The sequence below is a fragment of the Grampus griseus genome, assembly GCF_964374135.1.
Source record: "Grampus griseus genome assembly, chromosome: 13".
Classification (NCBI taxonomy): Eukaryota; Metazoa; Chordata; class Mammalia; order Artiodactyla; family Delphinidae; genus Grampus; species Grampus griseus.
Genome location: NC_139007.1, coordinates 42,094,473 through 42,111,374, shown reverse-complemented (window position 1 = coordinate 42,111,374; position 16,902 = coordinate 42,094,473). Strand labels below are relative to the sequence as shown.

The window sequence follows — 16,902 nt, the reverse complement described above, 5'->3', positions numbered from 1 at the left end:
CACACTGGCTCTACTCTTACTGACTTAGCATCATGCCTGACACACGGTAGGTGCCAATGAAAATTTGTTGACTTACTGTGTGGACTTGAGAGCAACACAGTTTCTCACAGTCTTTGTTCCTCTCCCAAAAATGGGGATAGGAGATAATTCATAAAGGTCTCATGAGGATCAAATAAAATAATATATATGAAAACATATATAGTAAGCTTAAAGGCACTAGAAATATATTGCTTACCATTCTTTGGGGAATTTTAAAGTGAGTCGCAGAATTTTTAAACCCTGTGCATCACAGTATGAAGGTAACTTTTCTGTGAAGAGCCCAGGGTTGGGAAAGGGAAAGAGAAACTTAGCTCACTGTTATCCTCTTCCTTTGGCCTCAGCCACCCCCCAGCCCACCTTCCCTCCTTCCCCTGGTCAAGAGGTGGCTGACCTTCCAAACTTGTGATTTCCTTTCCCATGGGTGAGTGGGACTTTTCCCAGAAGAATGTTAAACACAAACTACCTCCACACCTAAACCGACCCCACATTGAAGCCAATCAGTATCTCCTCTATAAGCCTCAGCATATAACAGTCTTAGAGAGGAAGATTTAACAACTGGGTTTGTAAAGCTGTGGCGTTATCTGTGATTTAAAATTCCCATTCTAGGCCAAACTGCTTGCTAGAAACAATGGAAGAGCTGTGTGTATACTACCTGCAATTTCCATGTTCTGTGGTGGCCTGAGGAAAGATGCCCGGATCTGGAAATAAAACACAGCACAGTGTAACCACGGTGATCAAGAGGTAATGAGGAACCTGCTCTCACAGGTTAGACGTCTAAATCACACCCCCGGAGATATCATTTATTATCTGAAAATAGGAACATTCTGAGCATTGTGACATTGACCAAACCTTCTGTACAATTCCTCAAAACAGGCATTGTATGAATACAGTATGTCAGGGGATTGTATTTCATGTGCTAATCTTTTCATGACACTCTCCTTCTACAGCATTTCAGTGATGGTGTAAAGAAAAAAAATATGAGTCAACCAAAAAGAGAGATGACTAGGATTATCCCAAAAGAAAAAGAGACAGAGGGAAAGGAGGAGAAAGGAAGAAGGGGAGGAAAGAGGGAGGTGGGAGGGAAGGAAGAAAGGAAGGAAATGGAAATAGGATGGTCCCTAGTGGAGCAGGTAAAACAGATTAGGCAAAACATAGGACAATGTATGGTGCTCAATCTACCTTGGCATATTTGAGAGAGACTATTTTATTAGGGTATTTTACTATTGACAGACTTTCTATTAAAATGCAAATTGTGTACATATTAGTAGTAACCCTCCACATATAAATCAAATTGGTTCTAAGTACATGCCATTCTTCTCAAAGATGCCAATAAAGTGTTGGGATTACAGCAAAAATAAAAGAACAGTAAGGTCCTATAAATTTCCATGAGCTGTATGATTCATTCCTTATCAATCTAACTAGTTAGAATCTTTTCAATCTTTTGTTTAAATTTCTTCTTCCTCATATGTAAACACATCTAATACATTTATAGTTATGACATTCTGCACAGTGTCCAACACACAGTATTTGTTCCCTTCCCCTTTTCCTCATATCTTTCTTTTTTTCTATGGTATCTGCCTAAACTGGTGTGTATGTGGTACCATCAAACAAGGCATGAGTAAGAAGAAGTGACTGTGAAGAATAAATAGAGGTGATTTCAAAAATAGAAAAGTTCTTGGGTAGGTAGTTTTCAAAAAGGGTAAACTGACTTTCCGATGATATATAAGTTGTTTCCCTCAAAGTATTTTCCTTCTTTTACCCCTCACATGTCCCCATTTCTTTGCAATCTTTCTCTCTCTGTTCTCCTTTGCTTTCAGATGACTTTTTGTCTTTCTCTACTACTTTTTTCTCTTTTTTTCTGTTTTCCTCTCAACATTGGAGGCTACTGCTTTAAGGGTGTTTCCTCTCTTCTTTCCCACGGGATTTTTCATGGGAGTCAATTTGTGGGTGAACCTCAGTATGTCGAGATGCAAGCGGATGAATATATTGCCAGATTCTCACCACAATGCAGTTTTTTAAAAAAACGTTGAGACTGTATTTACAGATGCTTCATAGAGAAAACCTTCAGAAGCCCCCAGGTTTCGGAGTGGATCTCTAAATGCGTACCAACGTATCAGGGGCAGCGTGGTGCAGTTTTCTTCAGCCACATCCCTCACGCCCCACTTAAGGATGCTGCCATTCATTGGCTCCTCTGTGGTTCAGGTTTTTACAAGTAGAGCCAAGTCCTCAGGCATCTACTCTTCTTTATCATCCTTTCCCCCAGGCCGGACAGCGCCACACCGGAACAGCCCTGAACCAGCAGCGCACGTGCGGTTGGCAGCGGCGACAGAAGGTCTGTGCAAGTTTAGCGGACGAGCAACCTGAAAATTCGTCCTGTCCGCAGGCCACCGGACAGACCACAGCCAATCCAGAGCTAAAGCGGGTTGTTCCAAAAAAAAGGAGTTCTGAATCCACATCTTACAGGGAATCACTCTAAGCAGATGGCATTTTTCTATAGAACAATAAATACACTGTTTGGGGTTTTCATTCCTAATCGGAGTCAGACTTCAAGTGAATCATGACCAGCAATGTCTTTAAAGTGAAGGTACAGTAACTGTAAACTACTGGAAAAGCTAGTGAAATTCCAAGTCCTAAGAATAGATTTTAAATGTATAATTTACATGGATGATTATGCTATAAATCCCTGTTATAAAGTGTCTCTCCAAAGACCGAGGACTCTCCTTAATTTAGTTTAAACCTAATGTTCTAGGTATAAAAAATACAGGCCAGGGGCTTCCCTGGTGGTGCAGTGGTTAAGAATCCACCTGCCAATGCAGGGGACAGGGGTTCAAGCCCTGGTAGGGGAAGATCCCACATGCCACGGAGCAGCTAAGCCTGTGCGCCAAAACTTCTGAGCCTGCGCTCTAGAGCCCGCGAGCCACAGCTGCTGAAGCCCGCGCGCATAGAGCCCGTGCTCCGCAACAAGAGAAGCCACCGTAATAATGAGAAGCTCGCGCACTGCAACGAAGAGTAGCCCTCACTCGCCGCAACTGGAGAAAGTCCACGTGCAACAACGAAGACCCAAAAGCAGCCAAAAATAAATAAATAAAATAAAATAAAAATAAAATTTCATCATATTACTAACATAAGTTCAGCATAAACCCTGTTGTAAGTAGGTGTTAAGCTGAATGTAAAAGAGAAATTCTGAAGGATTTTTCTGCAAGCATGTCTCAAGTATCTGCCCTCAAAGCTCTCTTTCAAAAGAAAACTAGCAAATAGGCTATTGAGTTTCACAAGTATCTTCACACAAATAGTTCCTCCCCACTGGCCACAACCGTGCGTCTCAGACTTTGGAACAAAACTTCGAAAAACATCCTTTATTTTTCAAACTGTAGTTTTGCTTTTGGAGATGCAACATTGCCTTGAGGAAAGTATTGGGTTGGCCAAAATGTTCAGTCAGGTTTTTCCATAAGATGTTACGGAAAAACCGAAACAAACTTTTTGGCTAACCCAATAATTCGGATTGGAATCCTATTTTATTTGAATCTTGGTTTCACTAATTATTGGTCTTAAGCTAGAGCAGGTCCTGTGAGCCTCTGAGCCTGTTTACATACCTGTGAAATCATAATACAATAACACTGGCCCACCCACCTCACAAAGGATGTTTAAAGCACCCACTATAATAATATATAAGAAAATAATTTGCAAACTTTGGTTATGATCCTTGTGGATATTTCACATATCACCCAAATACTGTCCTGATAGTGTTTCATAACAATTTTCACTCATAGTGGTTTTTTTTTCTTTATTTTTCCTAGCTACAGGATAACTCTATTAAGAACAAAGACTAGATTGTGTGAGAAATTCATGTATGTTGCTATAAGGATCAAACTGTGACTGTCTCCTTAGTGAGGAGGTACGTAAATGTTCTACAACAAGGGATGAACTGGAGATTTTCAACAATAAGTTCCTGCCTTTATTAAGGCAATTCTTGCCAACAGAATCTTCCATCAGGGCAGCTCTGGGTGCCAGCAGCTCCAGGGTGGTTGTTCTTAAAGGATTAACTCCTAGCAAAGACCTATGTAATTCCCATTTGCTCCCCAGAGGTCCCAACACCTTCTCTTAAGAGTGACTCTGGTCAGCTCTCTGAAGGACCTCCACCTTTCTTGTCAATTCCTAGTCCAGTGTCACTGTCTCAGTACCATCTGTCCAACAAGTATTTATTAAGTTCCCACAATTTGCCCAACACTGTGTTTAATGTTAGGGATAAAAGAATGCAAAGCAATATGAGAAACTTATAGGCTAGTGTTAGCTACAGACTCACCTCCAGAGACAGATATGCCTAGCTGACATTCAGGTGACTGCCAACTCATAAGGATCCCAGCTAAAACCAGAACTAGAAGATTATGAGCTAAATAAATGTATATATTTTTAACTCACTAAGTTTTGGGGTGGTTAGTTAAATGGCAAAATTTGATAAAATAATGATAAAATGAGGATGAAATAAATATTGTTCATAAGAAACTACGCTAATTATATTGCTGATGGTGATAGAAATGGCCACTACTATGGAGCAAATACAGGGCATCACAAATGGCACATTTAACCAGAGATGTTTAGGTTTTACAGCAATGCATTTTTAGCTCTTTCAGCTCAGGCTGTCATAACAAAATACCATAGACAGGGTGGCTTAAACAACAGAAATTAATTTTCTCACAGTTCTGGAGTCTGGAAAGTCCAAGATCAAGGTGGCAGCTGATTCAGTTTCTGGTGAGAGCTCTCTTCCTGGCTTGCAGAGGGTTATCTCTTCATTGTGTCCTCACATGGCAGAATGAACTCTAGTGTCTCTTACACTTCTTTGTAAGGACACTAGCCCTACTGGGTTACAGGCCCACCCATATGACTTCATTTATTCTTTATCACCTCCTCACAGGTCTTATCTCCAAATACAGTTACATTGGGGGTTCGGGCTTCAACATATGAATTTGGGGGAAACATAAATGTTCAGTCCATAACAGCTCAAAAAGCACTATTATTGTTGAAATTCCTATAGAAAAATTCACTTTGTTATTGCAAGATTGAAACTTTCTAGCCCTTAACTCCTTTTTCCCTGTTAAACAATTACTTTTAATAACAAAATTTCTTAGGAATGCAACTTTTGCAATATTAAGCTGAACATATAAAACTAATTCTCTCTAAAATTTTTGCTATAGAACCCAATATTTTATGTAGAAAAAGCATTATACTTGAAGAAATAACTTGAGCTTTAGTAGCTTTTTAGAAGTGAAGGTAGTCTTTAAAACAAGTAAATCAGGGACTTCCCTGGTGGCGCAGTAGTTAAGAATCTGTCTGCCAATGCAAGGGATACTGGTTTGAGTCCTCGTCTGGGAGGATCCCACATGCTGTGGAGCAACTAAGCCTGTGCACCACAACTACCAAGCCAGTGCCACAACTACTGAATCCTGCATGCCTAGAACCCGTGCTCCACAACAAGAGAAGCCACTGCAGTGAGAAGCCTGCGCACCACAACGAAGAGTAGCCCCCACTCACCGCAACTAGAGAAAGCCTGTGCACAGCAATGAAGACCCAACGCAGCCAAATAAATAAATAAATAAATACATTTATTTTAAAAATAATAAAAATAAAACAAGTAAGTCATATTTGATGTTTTACTCCTTAGAAAAACAATCCTCCAAGGTCCACAAACTCATCTCATTTGGCATTTTTATTATTTCCCTTTCTTCTCATATATTTTTATTTTTACATTTTAGAAATAAAATGTCAACTTGTGATATTATTTTAATAACAAAATAGAAAGTTATATTAAGTAAATGGCAAAGAATGTTTAAAGCCTATTAGATATTTGTTTATGCTTAGTGCAATAAGGCAATATCAACTTGTGATATTATTTGAATAACAAAATAGAAACAGTTATATTAAGTAAATGGCAAAGAATGTTTAAAGCCTGTTAGATATTTGTTTATGCTTAGTGCAATAAGGTAGACAGAGAAAGACAAATAATGTATATCACTTATATATGGAATCTAAAACATACAACAAACTAGTGAATATAACAAAAAAGAAGCAGACTCACAGATATAGAGAATAAACTTGTGGTTACCAGTGGGGAGAGGGAAGTGGGGAGGGGCAAAATAGGTGTAGGGGATTAAGAGGTACAAACTACTATGTATAAAATAAATAAGCTACAAGGATGCATTGTACAGCACAGGGAATATAGCCAATATTTTATAATAACTATAATTGGAATATAACCTTTAAAAATTGTGAATCACTATGTTTTACACCTGAAATTTATATAATATTGTAAATCAACTGTACCTCAATTAAAAAAAAGTCTATTAGGTATTTGAATACTATAAGTTTACCACAATGCATATAAAGAGACATTTTTGCAAATTTTGTATTTCTCATGGCACCATGCTACAAAAATATCACTGCTATACTGTTTCACATTTGAAGTGTTTTGTATTTTATTAAGGAAAGAAGGCTAACGTATACAACATAGTGGCTACATCTTAAAACATAAAAGAATGGCCTATTCAATTCAATAAATATTGTTGGTTGTCTACTATTATTTTATTTCCTTTTTTTATACACCAACATGAAGTCAATAGATATAGATTATACCCTACCCTGATATCATGAAGATATTTTCCAGTGTTGATAATTTTGCCTTTCAATTTCAGGTCTTTAATCAACCCAGGGTTCATTTTATGTATGATATAAAGTAGGATTTTTATTTGTTGTTCATATGAATACAGGTGTCCTGAATAGAATTTATGAAAAAGATTGTCCATCCTCCACTAACCTTCCATGTCATCCCTGTCAAACATATGTCTATATGTGTGTGCATCTGCTCTTGGGCTCTCCATTTTATTTCATTAGCCGGTCTATATCTATATCCATGCCACATTATCTTAATTAATATAGCTTTATAATGTCTTTTTTTTAATCTAATTTCCCCTCTTCCTACCCCCCACAACTCTGGTAATTACGAATCTTATTTCTTTTTCTATGAGTTTGTTTGCTTGTTTGTTTGTTTGCTGAAGTGTAATCGACCTACAACACTAAGTTAGGTCCTGGTGCATAACACAGTGTTTCCATATTTCTATACATGTGTATCTAGGCAATAAGTCTTAATATACAGTAGAGCAATTCTTTGCAAGACTGTATTTATATGCAGTCTCTTGAATTTACATATGCATTTTTTATCAACTTGTCAATTGTTATGGAAAAAACATGTTATGATTTTGACTAGGATTGCACTAAATCTATAAATCATTTGGAGATAAAATAAATTAATATAATTTATCTTTTCATTTATTTAGGTATTGTTTAATATCTTTCAATTATTTTTTAAATCTCCTCATAGAGTTCTTGAACATGTTCTGTTAGATATGTTTTTATATAATTTGTATGCTTGCTGCTATTATAAATGGTATCTTTAACTTTTTTGTCTGTATTCTTACTATTTATTACTCTTCTATAGGGATGTAATTATTTTACTATACAGACTTTCATTTAGCAACTTTGCCTTCCTCTTTTATTAATTCGAGTAATTTATTTGTAGGCACTTTGGGTTATTCCTTGTACAATTATATGATTTGCAAATAAGTTTTCACATTTTTGTTCTTTTCTATCCTTAAACACATTTCTTTTTCTTGTCATACCACACTGTCTAGAAACACTGGTAAAATATTGAACAAAAAAGGTAGTCCTTAGAATCTTGGTCTTTTCCCAAACTCAGAGATCAAGGCTTCAGTTTGTTCTCACTGTATATAAAGTTAACTGTTGATTTTAAGTCAGATTAAGAAAGTTGCCTTCTGTTTCTAAGTTGCCAAGAACATCAACATCAATGAATATTATACTTTATTGAGTGCTTTTTCTGCAACTCTTGAGGTAATTTTATGGTCTCCTTTAATCTTGTATTATGGCAAATTATATTAATATACTTTTTAATATTAATACAAACTTATCTTCCTGAAATAAACTCAACTTTGTCATGGTGGATTATACCATTATGCCTTATAAATGTTCTAAATTCTTTTTGTAAGTATATTATTTATGATTTTTGCATCCTTGCCTCATAAATAAAATTTGCTCATGTCTTTGTTACCTTACTATCTTTGTTGCATTTTGGTATTGAAATTACACTAGCTTCATAAATAAATTTTTAGTGCCCTGGAAGAGTATGATTAAGCTTGAAATGATTTGTTCCATGAACACTAGTTTGAACATATCGATAGAGAGAATGTGTGCTTGGAATTTTCTTAGAGGGAATATCTTTGGCTACTGATGCAATTTTTTAGTAATTATAGCACAATCCAGATCTTCCAACTGTTTTTTAGGTAAATTTGCTAATACATATATATATACATTTTATAGAAAGTTGTCAATTTAGTTAATATTTTAAGTCAATTAAAGCATAAGGTTAAAGCATAAAGTTTTCATAAAACTGTCATAAATGTTAAAATTCCTGGAAATATCCAAATAAGTTATAAACTCATGTCCAGACAAAAAATCTGCACATGAATGTTTACAGCAGCTTTGTTCATAATTGCCGAGACTTAGAAGCAACCAAATGTCCTTCAATAGATGAATGGATAAGTAAATCATGGCACATCTGTATGATGGGATATTATTTAGCAATAAAAGTAAATGAGCTATCAAGCCATGAGAAGATGTGGAGGAACCTTAAATGCATATTGTTAAGTGAAAGAATTCAATTTGAAAAGTCTACATACTGTATGATTCCACCTCTGTGACATTCTGGAAAAGGTGAAACTATGGAGACAGCATAAAGAGCAGTGGTTGCCAGGGGTTTGGAGAAGGGAAGATGGGATGACTAAGTGGAGCGCAGAGGGTTTTTCAGGGCAGTGAAACTATTCTGAAATATACTATGACAGTGAATAGTGTCATTATACATTTGCCAAAACCCATAGAATATATCAATACAACACAAGGCGTGAACCCTGATGTAAACTATAAACTCTGGTTGTTAATAATGAGTGAATAAAGGCTCATCAGTGACAACAAATGTTCCACACCAATGCAAAATGTTAATAATAAGGGAAACTATGTTCAGGGAGGAAGGAGTATCTGGGAATTCTCTGTATGTTCTGCTCAATCTTCTATAAATCTAAAACTGAATTTAAAAATAGTCCATTAAATAAGTTAATAAATAAGTGTTACATTCATTTACTTTTTCCCATATGATGTTTCCTAGTTTCCTAGTTTCCTAGTTGCATTAATCTTTGAACATATGTTTCCATTACTATATTACATTTTTATAAGGATGGAATCCAAAGCTAAGTCCTGGATCCAGTTTCCTCTTTTACAAACTCTTTCTGTGTAATTAAAACACCACATTTTTTCCCTAATTGACTCATTTTTATGAATATGTTACTTTGATAGACAGTTTTGAGAAATGTTCTCAAAACTGTAGGTTTCCTTCCTGAATAACATTTTTTTAAAAAATTAAAGTTTCATTATTGTTGGCAAACTGTGACATTTTTTAAGGTCAATAACATTTGTTAAGCACCAGCTACACCAACTAAGATAATTCTTAGCTTACCTTAGTGCACATTTGCCTGAAATGGTCAATTTAATAAATTTATTTATTTATATTAACATAGCAGTCACATAAATCCTTCAGAGCAGATATTCCACAACTTTAGATAAGTTCCATAACTCTGATGGATTGATGATATTTTTCCAATGAGCACGGGAAACAGAAAGAACCAATTCAAGCAATTAAACAAAGACATATGGCTCAGGACACATTGAATGTCCGATGCTCTCTTTCCTATTGAATGCAGCCCATCTGCACAAAGATGAAAGTTATGCATGTGGCCCTCTAATTGCCTGAGAGAATCTGGTTATGTTTTATTTGAGATGTTTAGTTAATATGATTTTCCTAAACTTCAGAATTTAATCCACTTTTTTCCTTTGGCAGCTATTTTTCCCTCAAATTACAGACGATCTACAAAGTTGAAGGAAGTCGTAAGTTTGATTCTTCTGCATTGACTTAAGCAGCAAGTTTGAAATATCAGGATTATTTTATGAGATTCCCTACAACTAAGCAGAAAATTTATTTGCTACTATTAGTTATCTTTTTTAAAATATTTGATTAGAACGAACATTCTTTTGTTTATTCTTTCTTTTGTTTATTTGATTTGGAGGAACTATATGAATGAAGGACAGAGGAAAAATAAACTATCGTAATACATAAAGTTTGAGATTTAGTTTATAATTCCAAGCTCTTTTATTTCAGATAAACTTGAAACTAATTGAACTATTTCTACTTCAAACTCCTAAATATCAGGAACTATGATACTAACAGTAAGAATGAAGAAAATAAAGAGTCTTTTTTCCGTCCTCTGGGCATGCGGTTATGTGTTGGACTTCATTGTATTTTCTTACCTGTAAGTCTCAGGCACAGAATTTCTACTATATAGCTATTTGCTAACAAAATCAGTTAGTGGGCCTCCCTGGTGGCACAGTGGTTGAGAGTCCGCCTGCCGATGCAAGGGACACGGGTTCGTGCCCCGGTCCGGGAAGATCCCACATGCCGCGGAGCGGCTGGACCCGTGAGCCATGGCCGCTGAGCCTGCACATCCGGAGCCTGTGCTCCGCAACGGGAGAGGCCACAACAGTGAGAGGCCCGCGTACCGCAAAAAAAAAAAAAAAAAAAAAATCAGTGATCAAAGTCTAGAGCAGGAATTTTTAGCTTTCTTGAATAAAGATATGAATCATATTTCAATACTTATTTTTGTAAATGTCCTCTCAAAGGCGAAACTCACTAAAAATCAAATTTCTACACTAGGTCAGTTGCTTAGAAAACATCTGTGGAATCACCGTGATTGAATCAGTCAGGTCTAATCAGCAGAAGAACCCAGACCAAGTAGTCCAATAGAGGTTATTAATAGAGACCACTAGTTACAAAGGAATAGGAGCTAAAGACACTGAGGGAATGGTGAGGATACTCAGAGTTCGGTGTCAGCACACAGAGATTACTATCAGCCGAAAGTTCTTCTAGAGCTGAAGAGATAAAGGAGGTGATGCTACCAAAGGCCTGAATACAGAGCATCCAGACAGAAGCTGAACCCACAGAGGAGCAGTCACTCAGAGACCTGCCCAGTGGAAACTGTGACCACAGAGAGGTCTGCCAGAAAGAGATGAAATAATGGAGACTCAGATTATGCTAGAAATGCAGCCCAAAGCCAAGGGAGATGGCAAAGAAGTAACCTAGCTTCTCTCCCTTAGTCCTCCAATTTCCCATTTTTGTCTCCCATTAGCCATATCTTTTCAGAAAACAAATGGCAAAGGGGGTGTGGAAAATCAATTGGACTAGGAAAGAAGGAAGAAATGTAGGATTGGAAATTCCCATAATAACTCTAAGAGTGACATTGTAACAGACAGGAATATTCACATTATTAGTGTTTATATTAAGCTTTATAGCAAAGGACAAAGGTTTCAAAAAATGTTTTAAAAATATCTATGAGCTCTTGAATAAGTAATAAATCTTGCTTATGAAATTGTTGCCAAATTTCTTGTAATAGCAGCCATTTGTTGAATGCTTATTATGTGCCAGGCATGGCGCTATACATGCATTTTCTTATTTAATCCTCACAAGAACTCTATGAAGTAGATATGATCATCTATCTTCACTCTGTAGATAAAGGGACAAAGACTAAAAGAGGTTAAACAATTGTCTGAGTTTACAATGGTAATAAGTGGGAGCGTTCCTATTCAAACCCAATTTTCCCAATCTCCAAGCTGTCATGATCACCATGCAATTCTGCCCCAATCAGTGCTGGCCAAATGAAGCTTCATTATGTTACTCATAATCACCTTTCTGGAGCAGATGGCTCTCTCCCACTTCCACAAGGCTGGCTCACAATAATGATGGTTAAAATTAAACAGGTGTTTTATATCCAACCCACACACAGAAGATGAAATCATTCTTACTTATATGACCAATGATTTGTTTAAAAGCTGTATGTACATTTTCTATCATCTCTGCACAGATGCAGGAAGGAAGCACCCATCTACTGGCAGTGATAACAAGCCTTCTCCTCACCCAAAGCAGCCTTGCAGACCTCCCCGGACTCCAGGCCCTTGCTGGTTTTGCCTTGCCAGCCCTGAAGTAGAAAGCATCTGGTGGTCAACACTGGCACGCATTGCTACCTTTCCCTGGCCAAAGGAGGCTTATCTGATGACTGTGTCCTCATTCTGCCCATTGGACACTACCATTCAGTGGAAGAGCTTTGGCAGAGGTGGTGGCAGAGGTGAAGTATAATGCTACACTGGGGCAGTTTGTTAAGAGTCGAGGGAAACGGTGTGTTCTATTTGAGAGAGATCGTTGCCAAAGCTACTCAAAACCCATCAACCCCCATCTTTAGCAGGAGTGTCCTTGCTCAAAACCTGCCAACTCCCCACCTTTAGCAGGAGTGAACATAAATCTTTAAGTTAAAGGGTCCAGAGATAAGAAAAGAAGCTACACACACACACACAAAAAAACAGAAGGAACCAGCTGGGACCAAGATGGCAATGAATCTGACCTCCAACAGACCCTGAATCTCATTATACATTGATTTTACTATATCAGCATATTAAATGACACGCCTACCAGTAGCCATGACCAGACATTAAGGACCAAAAAAGGATAAAAATGGGATGGTATCCCACTCCCTCAAAATAGCCCTGTCCCTTCCCCGGCAGACTAATGCATACGCCTCCCCACCATTAGCCTCACTTCTCCTCCCTTTGTCTTTACTCTAAAATTAAATCCCTCTCGCCAGGTGGGTGAGAAGTTGATCTGTGAACTGCTTCTCCATTCTTTGGCCACTGAATAAAGCTTGTGCTGTGTCCATCTCACCTTCGGTTTTGTTATTCACCTACTTTAACCTGAACAGAAAAAGAACCTTCCCCTTCCAAGGCAGAGAGCCTCGGGCAGGCTTGGGCCTAAGCAGGGTCCATATGCCTTAATTCGGTAACAAGATAATAAGAGACATCACCTCCAGCACCAGGTCGTTCTTGTGCCATCAGCCAGGACACCACTGATGACATTAGAAATGCCTTCATTCCCCGGGCACAGGAACGACAGATAGTGCTCTCGGACACCCCAGCACTCTGCCGTGAAGCAGATGGCAGAGCCAGGAGCAGCAGCATATTTTTATGTTGTATTTGACTCGGGAGAGAAGCTTTTCCACAGAATTAAAGGAATTTTCCTTTGCAGTTTGGAAGAGAGGTCATGGCCAGTAAAGCCATCCTTAATATTCCTGACAAGTCTGACTGAAGGCAGTGTCGGAGCTGCAAGGAAGAGGAAGAGAGCCTGACTCACCAGGCTTCATTCTGGATGACTAAGCAAAGGGAGAGGGGCTTTATGAACTTCACAGGAAGTACCAGCAGCCTGTTTTTAAAGAAACTACAGTCTCCCATGGGGACTGTGGCCCTGCTTCTTTTTCGTGCATTCCCATGGAACCTACCTGCAGCAAAAGGCCTGAGATTGAATGGTTTTCGGAAAAAGTCACATTCTCGGATAAAAATCCAATATGTTGAAAGCATGTCTGTCACCCAGCTCCAAGTACAGCTTGTATTTATCAACATTTTCAAAAACGTTTAAAGTATCAAAATCCAAATGCTTTTCCATGAAAAAAAAAATGTGTGATGGGTAGGAGCAACACAAATTCTGATATTTTTACTTTACACTAAATTAGACAGGTATTTGGTTGGATATTTAAGCTTAAAGAGCTTGATTAATCAATACTTATCAACTTCTGATACACTATATAGGGTGTATGTGGTGTGTGTGTGTGTGTGTGTGTGTGTGTGTGTGTGTGTGTGGTATGTGTGTGTGTTTAGAAGGAAAGTGTGCAGTGTACTATACCAGAACTCTCTCAAAATTGGATAAGCCAATGGCATTTAAGAACCTTATTTTTAATGGGTATTAGTATTCAGAATAATAGAATATATGCTATATAGTAATGAAATTTAATCCTTATATATATGTATATAATGCTACCCAGGTTACACTGGACATGTTTCTCAAAGAAATGTACTTCGAAAAAAAGTAGTAAAGAGAAGAGTATCATTCTTCAGTTTCACCCATTGAGTATCATAAAAATATATTTTCCATCTCTGGGGGCAGCATGGCATTGGGTAAAGGAATTCAGGTGTCCCACCCGTCTCCTCCTTTTCCCTATAACCTTGGACATCTCACTTAGCCTTTCTTCTTCACAGTCATTTCTCCAAAGTGTGAGGCAATTACTTCCTCAAAATACATTCGAGGTAGGAAAATGTAAAACGAGATGGTTGATGTTAATGCACTTTGCAAATTATAAAATGCTGTACAAATTTTTAAGTTACAACAAAAATTCTTCTGAGTTCTTATGTGCTGGTTTAGATATACAGACACATCTATTATAAATGATTTCAAGCATGTGTGCGCGCGCGTGCACACACACACACACACACACACACACACACACACACCCCTAGAGGCCTGAGAACCAAGTGTCATGCCAAGTATGTGATGCACACTTTTATATGTTAGGATGCATGGATCATAAGAGGTACGATAGCGTACCTTGCCCTGGCCTCTATCCTACTGCTGATCTCTCTTACTATGTTAAACAAATAGAATGGTGTGCCATTCACTGCTGGGAAAGGTATCTGTGGCAGAAAATCAATATTTCTAATTATATTGTGGTCCCCTCAAGGTTTTCCTTAGTGAGACTGGAAAAAAACACATTACCATCTCATCTCCATTTAGAAGAATATGGGATGGTACTTTCTCAGATAAATTACAAAAAGAACTTTCTCATGATTGACGTCTAGAAAAATAATAAGAAACATCGATTGTCATAAAGAGCAGAACTGTATTCACTATTATTTTAAATAATATTTCTCTATACAAGATAATTCTACTAACTGAAAATTGGAGAAATGAGAAATTTTCAATTTGGGAGATTTAATTCCAGCCAATTTATTTTCTTTTTTTATCCAACACAAAAGTTCAAAATGCCATGTCCTCTGGTTGAATTATTAGGCCATCTTTTCTGTAGCTGTTGCCAAACAATTTATCATTATTAACTTTGCTTATTATTTCCTAGGTTTTTGTTTGTTTGTTTTAGATATGCCAGAGAGCAGTCTTTTTGATTGTCTTTATTTCATGAACTACTTCATGGAAAATTCCAATCTACTCATTTATGTGTTGGTCTTAATTTTCTTCTTGACTTTGTAAAGTTTTTAGTTATTATTTTTCCTAAATTCTGAAATAAAATATGTCACACACCAAGTAAGGGGCATAGTACAGAAGGAAAGCTGTATGTGAAAATGCTTAAACTCTTAGACTTCAGAACATCTCTCACACATAATAGAGAAACATAATTAAATAGATTTGGCCACATGAAAATAATAGCTCCTGATTTGGAAGTGCTGATTATTATATTTTATTCTGGTTTATTTCCTAAAGCAGCAGAGGTTTGCATTTGTCTTTGGAATCAACCTGAATTTATATTACAAATAAAACTGACAAACTTCTGGGCAGAATAACATGATTTATTTGGCACTGATACCAGGTTTCTAGATAGTGGGACTGGGAGGGTGTAATGGCTGACAATAGGGCTGGCCGTCTTTCAGTTTCAGATGACCAGGACATCTGTGGTGAAGCACAGGTGAACCATTAATGGTTCTAAATATAGCTCTGTTCCCTATTTAATTAGTATAAAAAATGTTCACAGATCACCCAATAATTTGTCAATTTTTATTTTAGGTATTATTGAGTTTTTGTCTTTTTCTATATCTTCATAGACATTTGTGCTGCCAGAATGATGACTGAAATACAGATTCAAACAGAAATTATAGAAAAGAAAGTAAAATATTCTTGAAGAATGAGAAATTCCAGTTGAGAGATGGAAGTAATTGTTTAACTTTAAAATGGGAAATTAAAGTCTCTAGTTACCTACTGTGGCATTTGAAAGGAATAAAACTGAGGCTTAAAATAACATTTATTGGCTCACAAATCTGCAGTTTGGGCTGCACTCCATTGAACAGTCTTTCTGCTAATCTCACCTGGGGTCACTCATGCAGTTTCTGGGATTGAGAGCTTTTCTGGGAATGGATGGTCCAAAATGCCTTCACTCATGTGTCTAGTGGTTATCCAAGACAGCCACCCAAGGCACCTCAATCATCCTATCCAAATTTTCTTATAGGGTGAAAGCAGATATTTTAAGGCCTCTCAGGATTCAGGCATACAAACCATACAAGGTCCCTTCTACTATTCTATTGGTCAAAACAAGACACAGTCCCATTCCAATCCAAGAGGTGGGAAAATAGATTCCATTTCTTGATGAAGAATAAGAAATTCACATTGCAAAGGGGCATGGACACAGGAGTATGATTCACTGGAGGGTCTTATTGTCCCAACCTATCAGTCAAGACATAAAACTACTTTTTCACAGTAATGATTATAACAACTTCTAATATGTATTGAAAAATTTACATGTGTCAAGCAACTTTTCTAAATAATTAACATATATTAGGGACTTCCCTGGTGGCACAGTGGTTAAGAATCTGTCTGCCAATGCAGGGGACACGGGTTCGATCCCTGGTCCAGGAAAATCCCACATCGCAGAGCAACTAAGCCCGTGAGCCACAACTACTGAAGCCCGTGTGCCTAGAGCCCATGCTCTGCAACAAGAGAAGCCACCTCAATGAGAAGCCTGTGCACCGCAATGAAGAGTAGCCCCTGCTCGCTGCAACTAGAGAAAGCCTGCGTGCAGCAATGAAGACCCAGTGCAGCCAAAAATAAATAAAATTTAAAAAATATATATATATATATTAAATTTCAGGCAACTC

At 37.4% G+C, this 16,902-nt stretch overlaps 1 pseudogene across 1 annotated transcript; it reads left to right on the top strand.

Annotated features, from left to right (window-relative positions):
- Positions 1-727: 727 nt before the first annotated feature.
- LOC309831490 (CWF19-like protein 1) lies at positions 728-13,666 on the top strand (annotated as a pseudogene). Its single transcript has 5 exons — positions 728-780; positions 2,242-2,457; positions 9,995-10,041; positions 12,069-12,402; positions 13,042-13,666. The product of its transcript is annotated as a CWF19-like protein 1 (transcript).
- Positions 13,667-16,902: the final 3,236 nt, after the last annotated feature.